Source organism: Rhodamnia argentea, chromosome 1 (genome assembly GCF_020921035.1).
Source record: "Rhodamnia argentea isolate NSW1041297 chromosome 1, ASM2092103v1, whole genome shotgun sequence".
Lineage (NCBI taxonomy): Eukaryota > Viridiplantae > Streptophyta > Magnoliopsida > Myrtales > Myrtaceae > Rhodamnia > Rhodamnia argentea.
In genome coordinates this window covers 10,433,856-10,448,862 of record NC_063150.1, presented here as the reverse complement: position 1 = coordinate 10,448,862, position 15,007 = coordinate 10,433,856, and the positions used below count along the sequence as shown (strand labels likewise).

Genomic DNA, 15,007 nt, shown 5'->3' with positions numbered 1-15,007 from the left:
GAAGAAGTTCCCTTCCCTCGGAAGCGGTGACCAAGCTATCTGTTGCGCGGAACAAGCGATCAAACGATAAAATAGACAAAACAAGAAAATAAATCGGATACCAAATGTACGTGGTTCGGTCGTAGAGAGCTACATCCACGAGGAGAGCAGCAACGAATTCCACTATAGAACGAACGATACACAAAGGTTACAGACCAAACTCGAGTAACTCAAACACTCTCAATGTTTCCCAGCCCTAATTACATTCAAAAACGCACACAGTGTTTAGCCCTCAATTCCTAACGAAATAATCTCTCAATCTCGCAAAAGAATTACACAAATCTAACTTCAAGATTTAATCGGCTTCGACACTTGAATTCTTGATGTAATTCCGCGAACAAAACCAACGAAGATAAACCCTTGCCAAGCACTCGACGAACAACGCTTCTTCAAGACCTCGTTCAAGACGTGACCTCCGACTTCAACAGGAAACACATATATATAATGTCCATATTGACTTTTCCTCTGAACGTGACTTTCACAAGAAGAGATAATATTTGTATTATCCAATTACATTTAAAAGATTTCTTTCTCTAACTGACTTTCCTCTTCTTGTTCTTTTTCATGGTCGAAGTCCAACAAATCTCTGGACCCCACCCATGAATATCGCAACAGACTTCAACACGGAATAACTTCCGTTCTTGATCGAGACTTGGTAATACCAAAAAGAAATATGATTTCTACGACAAGCGTCCATAAGTATTCAACTTTATCTTTAGTCGGGTTTAATTCGCAAGCTCAAACTCGAGACATATTTTAACACTATCCAACGAAACTTGACCACAATAAAAAGATGCAGGTAAGCTACCCTACTTCACTCGCCTCTTCCTGTTTCACTATCACTGGCTTCCAGTTCCTCCATATGTAGGTGACATTTGCGACGGTACTCTCTTTGATGATGCGGCGACCGAAAACGTGTGTCTATCTCTAAATCTGCACGATCCTGAGAATCTTCACAGAGTGAAGCTAAATTCACTAATTGATTGTCTTCAAGCGCAATCTTTAGATCATTCTCTAGTTGCATGCATCTTATCACATATCCCAACTTCTTCATGGTTCCACCTGATACTTTAAGACTAAGGCTAAATCGTAAATAATTCTTGCCAAAATCACCAAAATCAACTCCTCCCTCCAACACTCCCCACAGCACATTTGATCCGACGTACTGAATCCAAGTGTGATCTGAATCAAATGAACCGAGAGTTCCCGATAGCACGTTCCGCCTTTGGCCGTTAACATGCGGCAAGATGTCGAAAGATATTTCCTTTATTCCATCTTCTACACTGAAAACAATACAGAGAGCCAATCCGAGGATCTTGTCATACAAGTCTTGTGAAGTCATGAAACATATGGAACAGTCTTCAACCGGGACGAACTCCTCCGGCATCTCTCCTCCAGGGCGAACATTTCGGTAATGACCATTAATTAGGGAATATCGATACTTCTGTTAAATGATTAAGTTGTTAGAAATACCCAAGTTTGTAATTAATTCAAGTAGAAGAGCTTGATTTGAGCATATTCCTTGTAATTCGACCTAAGCTGGTGCTCTACAATAATTAGATGCATTGATCCTTGCTTAAATTACTCATTGCAAAAGAAATCATTCCCTTGCAGGTGCTGTAGCCACTCCTATTAAATATACTGGCAGAATCACATGTTAGATTTATATGTTTGAATAGAATTTTCAGGTTTTGCATTCTACGAACACAGTGCGTCCAAGGCCCAACATACACTCCTTAACAACACACGAACGCGCGCGCATGGAGAGAGAGAGAGAGAGAGAGAGACCTCAATTGAGAAGTCAGCCATGTTTGATTCTGAGTGAACTAATTTGCTTGAACTATCTTCCTCTGTGCTCGTTTGGCAATCTTGTAGGCCTTCTCTTTCATTTGAACTGTTGCCTTCGGCGTTTGTTTGGTCATCTTCATGCTCCACCCACCAACTCTATTACATACAGGTAAAGAATCAACATATATTAGTTTGTTTATCTAGCATTTTCAGTTTTTGCATTATACAAACACCCAGTGCACCCAACATAGACTCCCTATCAATCGCGCACACATACACACGGAGAGAGAGAGGGAGAGAGAGAGACCTGAAGTGAGAAGTCAGCCTTGTTCGACCCTTCGGGTACTAAATTACTTGAACTATTTTCCTCTGTGCTGTCTAGTAAATCTTCTGTTGCATTTGAACTTTCTTCCATTGCACTCGTTGGACTATCGTCTTCTCGAACCATGTAGAGTAAAGCTGGATCCAGCAACGGATTAATTATGCTGAAGCAAAATCTCCAAATCGTTCTCTAGCGGCTCAAATATTAGTCGGAATCCACACTTCTTCACAATAACATGACGCGATGCTCTAATGATTAACTGGAAATGACTCCAGTCATTTGAGCCAAAATCGTCCATTCCCCCCCAATAGTTAGAACAACAAAGTTGCACATGATCCGAATTCACTTGGTAATGGAAACCGAATGCCCCTTTAAATTTTCCATTAACAGATGTTTGAGCCTCCATTTTAAGCATTTGTCCTTCGTTTCCTCGAAATACAACACAAAAAGCTAATCCTATGAATTTCTCAAACAAGTCCTTTGAAGCCATGAAAGATATATGACTCTCATTATTAGGGACCAACCACTCAGGCATCTCTCCTCCAGGTAGATGAACATTCGAAGGAGATTTGGTACAAAAGCGCTGTCGTAGAAGTAGAGTGTTAGATAGTGTATTGGCACCTAAAAAGAGAGTTTTAGTGCGTTTAGTGGGTAGTCATAGAGTTTAGCTGCTTTTAGCAATAGCATTACAAAGAATTTTGTACTAAATTGATGGAAACAGGATATGCATTGTTGAAGATTTTGCAATTGGATGAACAAGTATTGTTGAAGTTTTTCATGCTGTGATCCTTGTAATTCCACAGTGAACTAGAGTTTTATAAGAAAAAAGAATATCCTTTGCGTGGTCTCATGGCCACCTCCACTACATATACACATAGAATCACTCTTTACATGTTTGTTTTTCTAAATTAGCCCACCAATCCAGGATTTTCAACCTCTGGCAATATGCCAACAATGGGTGCAACCAACATGTAGACGACTCCATATTAATGAGAGAGAGAGAGAGAGAGATAGTCTAACCTCAAGCTTGAACAAATCATTTATGGAGAACCCATTACGGACCAGTTCCTGACACATACTCAAGTCGATAGTGCAATAGTGACCCATGAAGGAAGGAATTTTACTCAGAGATTTGCAACCATCTGCCCTCAGATAATTTAATTGGCTCGGAATCTCGAGGATCTCTTGAAGCTGTTCACAATATCTGACATCCAAGCTACTCAATTTATATAGTTGCCTGCTCGTAGGAAGTTTAGTAAATTTGTTTCCCTACATTTCCAAAAATACTAAGGATTGAAAACACGAAGGATTCTCCAAGAACTCTAATTCTGATAGATTGCAATTCGAAAGATCTAACATATCTAACATAGGAAATCCTGTCTTTATATGGGGATCACTCAAATCCTCCTCCTCCTTTGGAAACTTGATCAGTTTTGAGCAACCTTCAAGGAACAGCGATCGAAGATTTCGCAACCTATAAATGCTAGACGGAAGGACTGCCAATTTCTTGCATTTTGTTAAGTCCATTCTTTCCAAAGAGACAAGACTTTCTATGGATGTAGGAAGTTCCTCAATTGACGTCCCTTATAAGTCAAGTTCTCGCAAGCGTTTGGCTTTGTCCAGATCATTAGGGAATCTTTGCAATTTTGAGCAATTAGAAAGAATGAGACGTTGAAGATTCTTGGGCTGGAGCACATCGGGGAGATGAAGTTTAGAGCACCCACTTAAATTCAATAGCTGTAACTTGCCGTGATATGCAACTGATTTATGAGCATGCTCCAAGTTATTGCACCCACTGAGATCCAATTCCTCGAGGTTTGGAGTATAACCGAGGTTCGGCATACAAACCAGCGACTGGCATTCACTGAAGTTAATGAACTTCAATTTTTTAAAGTCCTGCAAGAACTATGAAATCAACTTGGAACGTATAGATACAAAAATTTTCACACATCACAACTTTATAAACATTATCGCAGAACTGCGGTGAACAAGTCACTGCTTCTATATGTCCACGGGGAAATAATTTATCCTTAAGATTTTAATAAAATACATAGGGACAATTTTGTTGTTCCATAGTGCAAAAATTGGAACACTGCTCCGTAATGGGGAAAGGCGAAAGACGGTTACTGTCAAATTTCATTGCCAATAAAAATTTTGACTGGAAGCTTGTTTAGTTGACAATGTATTGGTAAGTTACCAACACTTTAAAGAAAGTACCTACAGTTACTAGATAATTTTAAATTACTGACTATTTCATTAACTTACCAATATTTTTTTATGCGGCTTACCGAAATGTTAAAGTTACTCTCATTGAAAAAAATGTAAGATGCTTCAGGCTACATTTGTTTATTATTGAAAATTCTGATATGACACGACTTTTTCGTAAGACCAATATCATTTGTGCAGAAAATTGTAAGAAAATAAAAACCCTCGTCAGCAGCTAGAACTTGCATGAAATTTTATTTAATGATGATCCAAACCTTATCATGTAGGTTTATTCTCTGATTAAAAAAAGAAAGAAAGAAAAGATTACTACCATTAAAATCCCAAAATTGGTACTCCATAGTACGGGAAAAGCACAAAAAAAGTCTTAAACCTATTGCATTAGTGTCAATTCAGTTCTAAACCTTTTTTTTTTGTGCCAATTCAGTCCTAAACCTTTTGCATTGGAACCAATTAAGTCTTAAACTTTTTATTAATGACAATTTAGTCCTAAACCTTTTACAATAGTGCCAATTTAGTCCTAAAAATTTTGCATTTATGTCAATTGAGTTAATTCGGTCAATTTTGATTTGAAATCACTGGCATAGACGTCAATTATTTTATGTGACACGGTTGGCGCTAACGTGGATTTTCTTAATTTTTTTATATTTTAAATAATTTTTAAAAATAATTACAAAAAAATCAAAAAATTCTTAAAAAATCATTTAAAATATTAAAATAATATTAAAAAATGTTCAAGTTAGCGCTAGCCGTGCCATGTAGGACAATCGATGTCTACGTCAGCGATTTTCAATCAAAATTGGCCGAATTAACTCAATTGGTATAAATATAAAAGATTTAGGACTAAATTGCCAACAATACAAAAGGCTTATGACTAAATTAGCACCAATAAAAGGTTTAGGACTTAATTGGCACCAATGCAAAAGGTTTAGGACTGAATTGGCACTAATGTAATAGGTTTAGGACTTTTTTGACACTTCTCCCCCATAGTACATTTATCCCAAACTAGTTTCAATTTCACAAAAATCTAAAATTAATATCCCTGACCCAAAATATACATGCCGTTAGCATTAATATTCTCATAAAATGCATACATGTCAGCACGCATGGCAAATGACTGAAAGATGGATATGGCGTGAAGAATGACAAACCTAATATGAAAATCTAGGTGTGACGGTATTGAAATCCATACATAAAATCATGAAACATTAGAGTACAAAATGAGTAAGACTTAAGGTTTTGGTCTCCCATAATGGGCTCTGAACAATGCCCAAAAACATGTATCTTCTTGAACAGATTTTATATCCGAAAGCCTCGCCAAATTAATATCACTAATCAAGGATTTATACTCAATAAATTTTCGCCATCATTGGTAACTTTACGAGAGAAGTGCACTACAAGGACCACAAGTTGTGTACGTCACTTACTTAACTACCATATTTTTTAAAAAAAACGATCAATTAAGTGCCAATTCCGATATGCTTGCCGAAAATGTTATGTGAACTTTTATTATTATTATCTAAGCCGGCGTGGCTCGCTGGAAGTCAACGTAGACTTCCACGTGGACTTTAACATAAAAATTAATTAAAAATTTTAAAAAAATAAATTAAACAGAAAAATAATCTAAAAATAAAAAATAAAAAAGGGGGCCTAGCTTCAGGCAGCGAGGGCTGTGCAAGCCCTCCCTGCCACCGCTGCCCTGCCGACGGCGGGCAAGGTCTCGTCCAGCCACAGCGAAAGGCAGAGGGAGGATCGGTCGTCGGAGCAAGCAAAAAGGAGGAATCGACAAATACAGCGGTGTAAAAGCACAGCAATCAGAAAAATTCAAAAAGAGGAAGGGACCCTTCTTAGCTCCAAAAATCAATCGAGAAGGAGAGGCTCTGCATTGCATCTTTCTGGGTTTCGAAGGTCACATACAGACCTAAAGAAGAAGGGAAACGAAACAGATACTGTCGGAAGCCCAATAAAGAAGAACCTACGCCGAACCACTGAGATGGGTTTGTGTTTCTTTTCTTCGCTAGGGCGACTTGGGGGGATCCGCAGAGGAGTGATCTTTGAGAGAGAGAGAGAGAGAGAGAGATTTCGCAGTTTTGGTTTGATACGGGGATCAGATTTAACTCACCCAGCAACGAAGAGAAGATGGTTGGCCTCGCCTATGGTCGGTGGGAGCACTAGCCATTGCCGACATAGTGGGGCGGCGACGGTAAGGGCTATGTTTTTATTTTTTTTATTTTTTGAACTTTAGCTTATTTTTTATTTAATTTATTGTTTTTGTTAATTATTTAGCTTAGCAGTCCACATGGCCAAAGTTTTTAAAAAAAATTACCACATCAGATAATAATTTTATATATAAGGGTCACGTATTTCATTTGGGTAAAAATTTCTCCGATTTGACACTTAAATGATAGTTTCTTTTTTCTTTCGATTTTGGCATTCAAGTAATCGTTTTGAAACTTTTGGTATTACAGTAAACGCCGTAAACAATTTGCGACACTTTTAGTATACTTCTCCGGTAACTTACTGTCAATAAGTAAAGTCTTTTTCACGTGTTTTGATTGGACGGACCAGTTGCCCGTTTCTTTCCTATGAATAAATCGACGGGCCAAGATTCTTGCCGATGGATTTTCGTTCTTGAGGCCACTGTTCTTTGTTAGGTCCAACGACATATAATGGGCCGTGGGCTGTAGCTAGGACTGACAAATCCAAGATGGACCTAAAGTGGGCCTCAGAATTGTTGACTGGAAAGCCATGGAATAGCCAAGGGCCAGGAAAGTGGTCGTGTTAGAACAAAACTGCGCAGTTTCTAGTCTCCACCGAGCATGATCCCCCAAGTAGTTTGGATACAAGTGTAGAGCCAATTTATTGTTGAAAAATACGCAGTCACGTAACAAAACCCTCTAAATATAAATTTCTTTTCTTTCTGTGATGGGTAGTTCAATTATTTTTATTTATTTGCAAATGATGTAACATATTTTTTGTGACGATGGAATTTTTTATTTTTATTTTTACTTTTATTTATTTGTCGAATATGACTTGAAAATAACATTGATCATTTAGTAATATTATTTCTCAAGTATGATGTATCTGTTCACCCAAAGAGTTATGACGGAAAGGGTCCTTAAAAAACACATTTGGACTGCAATCAACTATACATCAAAAACATAAAAAAATCAAATAAAAGGTCTCCCGGTATAGCTTAAGCACATTCAGCATTCAAATGTTAGATTACATACCAATAAATCTTTGTTTCAATTTTCTGCTCAAAGTCATGATGATTTTAGCTTACTGGCTGTCATTTTTCGTATATGTACCAAAAAAGTCTACTTTTCATCCGTGTCTTTTACAACTTTTCACCGTGCACTTTTAATCACGCCCCTGTACTTTTAGATTTGGCTGGAATTGACATAGGAGAGACACGATTGGACAATTTATATAAACACAAGGACTTGACTAAAAAATATTTAAACCACAGCCTTGACAACTTAAAATTTTCACTACGCAGATAGAAATTGTAGATGCTTTCCTAAGGACACTAACAAACACGATCAGATTTAATATTTATGGTTATAAGTAACGAAAAGAGACCAAATAAATGCGTACCTTAAATTGTTCCGGCCTTACTTTGGTCTTGCTATTCCGCAGATCAAGTCCAACTAACTTCTTTGGTCCATCTCTGAATTCTGGAATCGAGGCACAATGAGGCCATTCAAACCACCTTAACTCATTAGGGAGGTGAATGGGACCTGGAAATAATTATGTACATTATGTAGGATGAGCAGCCTCAACTTTTTCATGTTCGTGAAAGCATTAGGACCAATATACATCTCTTCCGGCTTCGGTAGCTCCAAAACTATGGCTTTTATCGCCTCCGTTCCCTGTACATTTATTCGAATAAATTAAGGTTATCTTGCAATTAGAGTAAACAAAGCCAAAGATAATTATGGATTATGAATTCTTTTGTGTTGACAAGTCTTACTGTATCTCCTGATAGAACATTGAGAATATCATCATAAAGCCATAACCTACTGCGCTTTTCGGGATCATCATGCAATTTTTTCTGAACAATATCCATACCCATTGATTGTATTAAGTCATGCATCTGTAAGGTCTGATGCTCTTCCCTAATCAAGGAGCGCTCAATGAGAATTTGCACCCCAATAGTCGTGTCAAAGTCACAATTGTCAAGAACGTACTTAATATACTCTGTACTCTGCCCTTTAAAGAAACATGCAATGTCGAGAAAAATCTCCTTTACATAGTCCTCCAACCCATCATAACTAACCTTCAGCACATCACTGATTTTTTTGTCAGGAATTTTGGAAAGTTTCTGCAAGATACTTTTCCATTCACATTCTGTTCTACAACACAAGGAAGAACCCAATACCACGAGAGCCAAAGGAAGGCCTCCAGCATAATTTAAAACCTTATCAACACACTTGCTGCTGATTTCTGTTTTCCAATTTCCTAGAAAAGCATGCTTTCTAAAAAGTTGAAGAGCTTCACCATTTTTGAGAACTTTTACTTCATACATATGATCCTGGTGTACCCCATGAGCAGTTAGTAGATGCTTATCTCTTGTTGTGATGATTATCATGCTTCCTTCACCAAACCACTTACAATTCCCGGCTAAAGCATTTAGCTGACATTCATCATCGAAGTCATCAAGGATAATGAGAACTTTCTTCTTACAAAGTCTATCTTGAATCAATCGACTTCCTCCACCAACACTATGAATTGTAAATTTTTTCCCCAGGAATATCTCTGATAACAATTTTTTTTGCAAAGGAACCAAATCATTGGAAATTTTGGAACTTTCTCTAACACGTTCCAAAAAGCTAGAACCATGAAACTCTCTAAAGACAACGTTATAAATGGCCTTAGCAAGGGTTGTCTTCCCTACACCTCCTAGTCCCCATAATCCTATCATACGAACAGCTTCCTTGGACCGCAGACTTAAGATTCTTTTAAGCTCATGTACTCGAGAATCTATCCCAACTGGATATTTGGCTACATCTAAGGGCGTTCGATCTAATTGAGTTACGATCTCCTGTGTGATATGTTGTATAAGTCCTGCTTCATATCTGTCAAGAAAAAATTAGTTCAAACTACTTTTAGAGCAGTCCAAAGAAATGTATAAGTATTCAAAAAGAACCACTGAGCAAGCATCTTGTCCCCAATGTATTTGGAGATGGATATTCAAATATGCAACCAGCAAGATGCCCTTGTGTCTGCCTGGGTCTAAGACTATTTTTTCACGATATTCTAAATGTTGCGGGTCAATCCATTTCGCATACATTAATAATTCAAGTTAATTATTGGATATGCTAAATGTTAATCGGCATTGTCTTGATCTCTTTACAAAGTTCACCGGAATGGGCATTTTCCCTTGAATTGTCCAAATGCCTACCCATTCATCTAATATTTTTCTGTGATGAAAATTAGCAACGTGACGTCTAAGTTTGCATTACCGATGAGGTAAGTCCTAAAAGTCAAGCATTGCCTAGTGTTGGCTCCTGTAGAAGTCCTTTTTCTCTTTACTGCTTCAAGTGTTTACAAAAATGCCTAGATTTGACGTTAAGAAAGAAATTTAGCAGACTCAAGAGACACTTCTTGGGAGGAACTCTCTGTTCTAAATCCTTATCTACGTTGGGAAGGACAAGGATGACTAAGCTAGAAACTTGACACGAGCGTAGCGGAAACTGGACTCCCACGTGTAGAAGCAGGTTTTGCGGACGCAATCAAGACTGGCAGAGGCTATCAACACCTTGTTAGGAAAACTTCATCCGTTGGTAATATATGCTTGACGCTGCTTAGGATATGGTCCTAGCTATGTTACCAGTGATAGTTACCAGCACGATTAACTGGAAATGGATGGCTAAAGGAAATCGAGTATGTCTAACAGATCTGGGAAATTCGACAACTTGCAGAACCAAACAAAACCAAGAGAGACATAAAAATGCCACTGAAATTGAACTCTTTAAAACTGTCCTGAAGCGTGTAATAGGCAGCACATATCCGTTCAGTGTTCTCTGTGCTGTGCGAGCTTCTGATGAGTTGATGAGTGTGTTCTTGAGAGGGAGAGAGAGAGAGAGAGAGAGAGATGGGGCAAATTACGCCTAACTTTATAGGATCCGAAACCTCAGAGAAGATCAAGTATGAGAAGATTTAGACTAATTGAAGCAGTAGACGTACCCATCAGTAAAATGCCACCCAGACAAGCTACCAGCGCCAAAAAGGGCTTTCTTCCATTTCTTTACTTTCTCTGAATCCTTCCCCAAGTTGATCTCATGCGCAGCCATAGCTTCTCCATAACTCTGTCTCTCCCCTTTCCCGTGCCCTGGTGTTCTTACTTCTCTGGGTTCCACTTTGTAAAACAAGGGGAAAACCGTGAGGTCTCTTTGCGCTTTGCACTCCATGATTTTCGTCAGCTCCTCCAAACACCAGGGCGATGAGGCGTAGTCCTCGGAGAAAACGACGATAGCGATTCACGATTCCTCGATCGCCTCCATAAGTGCCGGTGATATTTGCTCTCCCTTCCTTAGTTCTTCGCTGTCAATAAAAGTTTTGATTCCTCTTTGGTCTAGAGCAGTGTAGAGATGACCGAGAAAGTTATTGCGGACATCGGTCCCTCTGAAACTCATGAAGACATCGTAGCTCCTTCTACGCTTGGAAGAAGGAGAAGAAGAAGCCATTAGAATCAGGAAAGGGAAGTGGTTAAACACTGAGCAATCCAATGAATTGCCTAAGATTTGGAATTTTGTTTGCAGCAGTTTGTTCACCATTTGATCTCTCTCCATATACCGTCGATACCCAGATGCATGACTTCCTCGTCGCGTGGGTCAACAAAGAATATTCTTAATATGGGATTTTACCGAGCGGTTCACGCACATGGAGTGTCGACAATCTGCACCTTGAACTTTTCTTCATGGAAGATGACATTCGTCACTTTAGCTAGACGTGTCTTCGCCACTAATTGAATTGTGAATAGATTTGACTATCAACATAGGATTAATTTCTATGACCGTAATATCATACTATCCTCCTTAAAGGCCAAATTTTCTCATTGATTGATTTGGCTTCGAGGAAATGGCTTCTATTTATTTAGTCCTTCATTTTTCTTTTTCTTATTTGGATAATAAAGTGTTGATCTCATTAAAGAGATACTTCGCCGTGGCTATATGACACTAATCAATTCGTCAACTAATTAATTTCGATGTCATTTTGAAATGAAGAAGGTATTACGAGATATGCGATGGCACCATGTGCACCAATCTTTGTTTAATGTAACGTGAAAGTTGTCCATGTGCAGAAGCAACTTGGATTTTTAATTTGGACTGAACTTTACACCTCAACTATCTTATATCCCGTAGTCCAACTACAAGATAGGCCATACATTACTTGATCTCCATAAATATATGAAATTGAACAAGAAATGCATATTCGGATAAATGTGGGAAGTAATAATTAAATAAAAAAAGTGTTTTCGGATTCAAGCTCCAAAATTAGTGAGGACGTGAAATTGGAAGTTCTGGTTGCAAATATTCAAAGAAGATAGGAAATTATTTTGTGATTGCGTAATAGATATAAAAATTCATCCAGATTATCTTTAACCATATTTAGACGCACCACTGCGTACGGCGCAAGATGTGTCGACCATTTGCGCGTGGAACTTTTCTCCGTTGAAAATGATATTTGCCTCGCTAGCTGGATGACCAATGGACACAAATCTTTTGTTCAATGTTGAGTTTAGCGTTAAAGAATTTGCCGGTCATCATAAAATAAATATCTATGGCCAATAATTCCAGACGGTCTTGATTGGAGAACAGCTTTCCAATCCAGCCAGCCAATAATAATGCCGTGTTCCATGGAGAAGCCGAAAAGCCAAAACTGACTCGATCAAACATATAAAGTCTTTGCTCGTCTTCTCTCCCTATCTGGCCCCCTCAAAGGAAAGGCGTGGCATATTAAACTGAAAAAAAAAAAAAAAAACCTTCTTTTGCTTATATGGAAAACAAATTCTTTCATCTCCTTGAAAAAGGTTAGCTCACCTTTTTCAATTTAGGTCTTGTACACTGCTCGTCGTATTATCGAAAGGGAAAGGTAGAGACTATATATCATGCTTTTTGATTGACACATTTTTGAGCCATAATCCACCTCTTATGAAACAATATGGCCTTCGAATTGGAATTTAGTGAGCAGACATGTAACAAATTCTTCTAGAGCCAGCTCAATTTGGTATGTAGATTGGGCACATTCCTTCGGCTCCGGAATCATTACTCTTATTGAATAGTGAATACCACCAATATGCTTGAGGAATCATTACTCATTGTGTGGAGTATCGAGCATGAGATATGTGAACGGATGACATCATGCATGTGCATCGTATGTGGACTGACATTTGTGTACAATGCGAACCAAATGCAACACAGGACAAATTGTTATGTCGTGGAAGCTGCCTCTTGAACCTCATTAGGACAGAGCGCTACATAATGGGCGCCACCTCTTGAATCGGTGGTAGATAACTTTAGAATCCTGCTATAGTGCAATCACTTTTGCATATCCGCATGTTTAGCTCTACGATAATGTTGTGGCAAACTCGCTCGACTTAAATTGATCCCACCATCAAGCGATTGGTAAAACAAATAACAAGCTTACTTTCTAATTCTAGCTTGGCTCTAAAGTGATCAAGCTCTCCACGAAACAATTTTGGCAAGCGCGGAATGAAATTAATTGAAAACAAGATTACTAGGGCATAAACATTGCTCGAATTTCATACTTACCTTACCAAAAAAAAAAACATTGCTCGAATTGAAACTAATCACAGTTTGTACAAATCACACTCAAATGGAAACATTGACATGAACGTTACCACGATACTCAAATAGGAAATCAGCATAATCTTGGCAATTGACGTAATTGAACATGTCTCTTTCCCCTGTAGTTCTTCTATTTATAAGTCCTAAATTCCCTTCGATTTCTAGGTCGATATCCATTTCTTAACTTGACTGCTTACATATGTCGATAATTTCTTAACCGCTTTTATGTATCCATAGTTACTCAATTTAACTACACTTCCAATCTAGCATGTACCGACAATTTCCAGGGCCTCCGTGTCGTATCCGATACTCTCCGACATGCGATCGACATGTGGTTATTGCTCCGGACACGCCAACAATACGCTAATCGAGCATCTCGATACGCCATTGAGACACACACAGGTCAATTTCAAGCGGTCAAAATGTAAATCTATGAAAAATATAAATACTCAAGTCATTTACGTAGCCATCCCAATATTAATTTACCCAGCCAATAAAAAAAATTAATTGTGAATCCCTAATAGAAGAAAAAAAGGAAACTCACCGTATGTACACAAAAAATTCATCATGTATATATGAAAATATACATTTAATATGCAACGTGTCAGAATTCTTTATTTTCTGATAAGTAATGTGTCGGCGTGTCGTGTCTTGTCGCGTGTTGGTATCGGGACTACTTAGCTTCCGATCCTTGAGCATTTATCATCAACTACTTTGTCATTTTCAAGCTTGGTGAAGTTTATAACTCTTCCCGCTTCTTTTGAATTCAAAGTAGGTCGAAGACTCTCTTTCTCGAACTTTGGTGGAATGGCCTTTTATGAGATCTCAGATTGATCGATGATGAAGACAATTCGTCATAATCATCTTTGACGCAAAACGTCGAATAGGCGGTGATCATGAAGGGTTAGGTGTTCCACAAGTAGGAATTCCTATCAATTGGCGAGGATTATAACATGAGAAATCCTGCCAAAAAAATTGCTAGAGAGGAATCAACGAATCTGAGACCAAATAACAGACAGCAACTGAGATAACACCTTGAAACTCTCGACAAAAGGCAATACAGAACAATTGTATGATCGACTCTCGATGAATCGATTGCATCCTACCTTAGGGAGATCCGAATGGCTACCTGCTAATAAATGAACACACTGCAAGACTCTTGGAGAATCTCATGAAGACGAAGCTTGGCGATGGAGAAATTCAGCGACGAAATTGCTTGACCAAGATATTCAGCTGCAACTGGCTTCGACCGCAGGGGTTGACATTGGATTTGGTTCAGAGCGCTGAAGATGGGAGAGATATTTTCTCAGTCTGTGCGTGTGCGATCTTGCTGCACTCAGTTCCTTAGCTCTCGCGCACGTCCCGAGCTTGTGAGTGTATTCTGGTTGTTGTCGTGAATTTTCCTGCACAATGTGAGATCCTCAGCTTAAAATCTGATGCATTAGAAGAGAGTGAAAGAGCACGAGAGAAGATTGATTGGTGGAGATGCGCATCCACGCTCTGTTTCGGAGATGGTATAGACAATGTAGGAGTTAGCGAATACTGCGAGACCCTTGTTTCTCATAGCAGTCACGCCCACGTGAATTTAGAGAAACTGAAATATGAACTGACGACATGCGACCCCTACGAAACATCGGGTTTTAGGCTTGTGTTTTAAGTTGGCCCGTTTGTTCTATGATCAAAGGGATTCGAATAGGCTTGGGCTTTGGGTCCATTTTAAGTCCTATATATTGCACTTTTATGAGGGATCATTGTAACAAGTGGTTGTGGTGGAAAATCTAAAATATCATAGTGGAATTCCTTTACAGGACGTAACCCT

The 15,007-nt window shown here is 38.5% G+C and overlaps 1 protein-coding gene and 1 pseudogene across 1 annotated transcript in view; both read right to left on the bottom strand.

Moving 5' to 3' along the window:
- LOC115740139 (TMV resistance protein N-like) overlaps positions 1–15,007 on the bottom strand; it is a 206,813-nt gene that overhangs the window by 93,289 nt on the left and 98,517 nt on the right. The gene's annotated exons all lie outside the window — the stretch shown is intronic.
- On the bottom strand, positions 8,093–11,084 carry LOC115728255 (annotated as a pseudogene).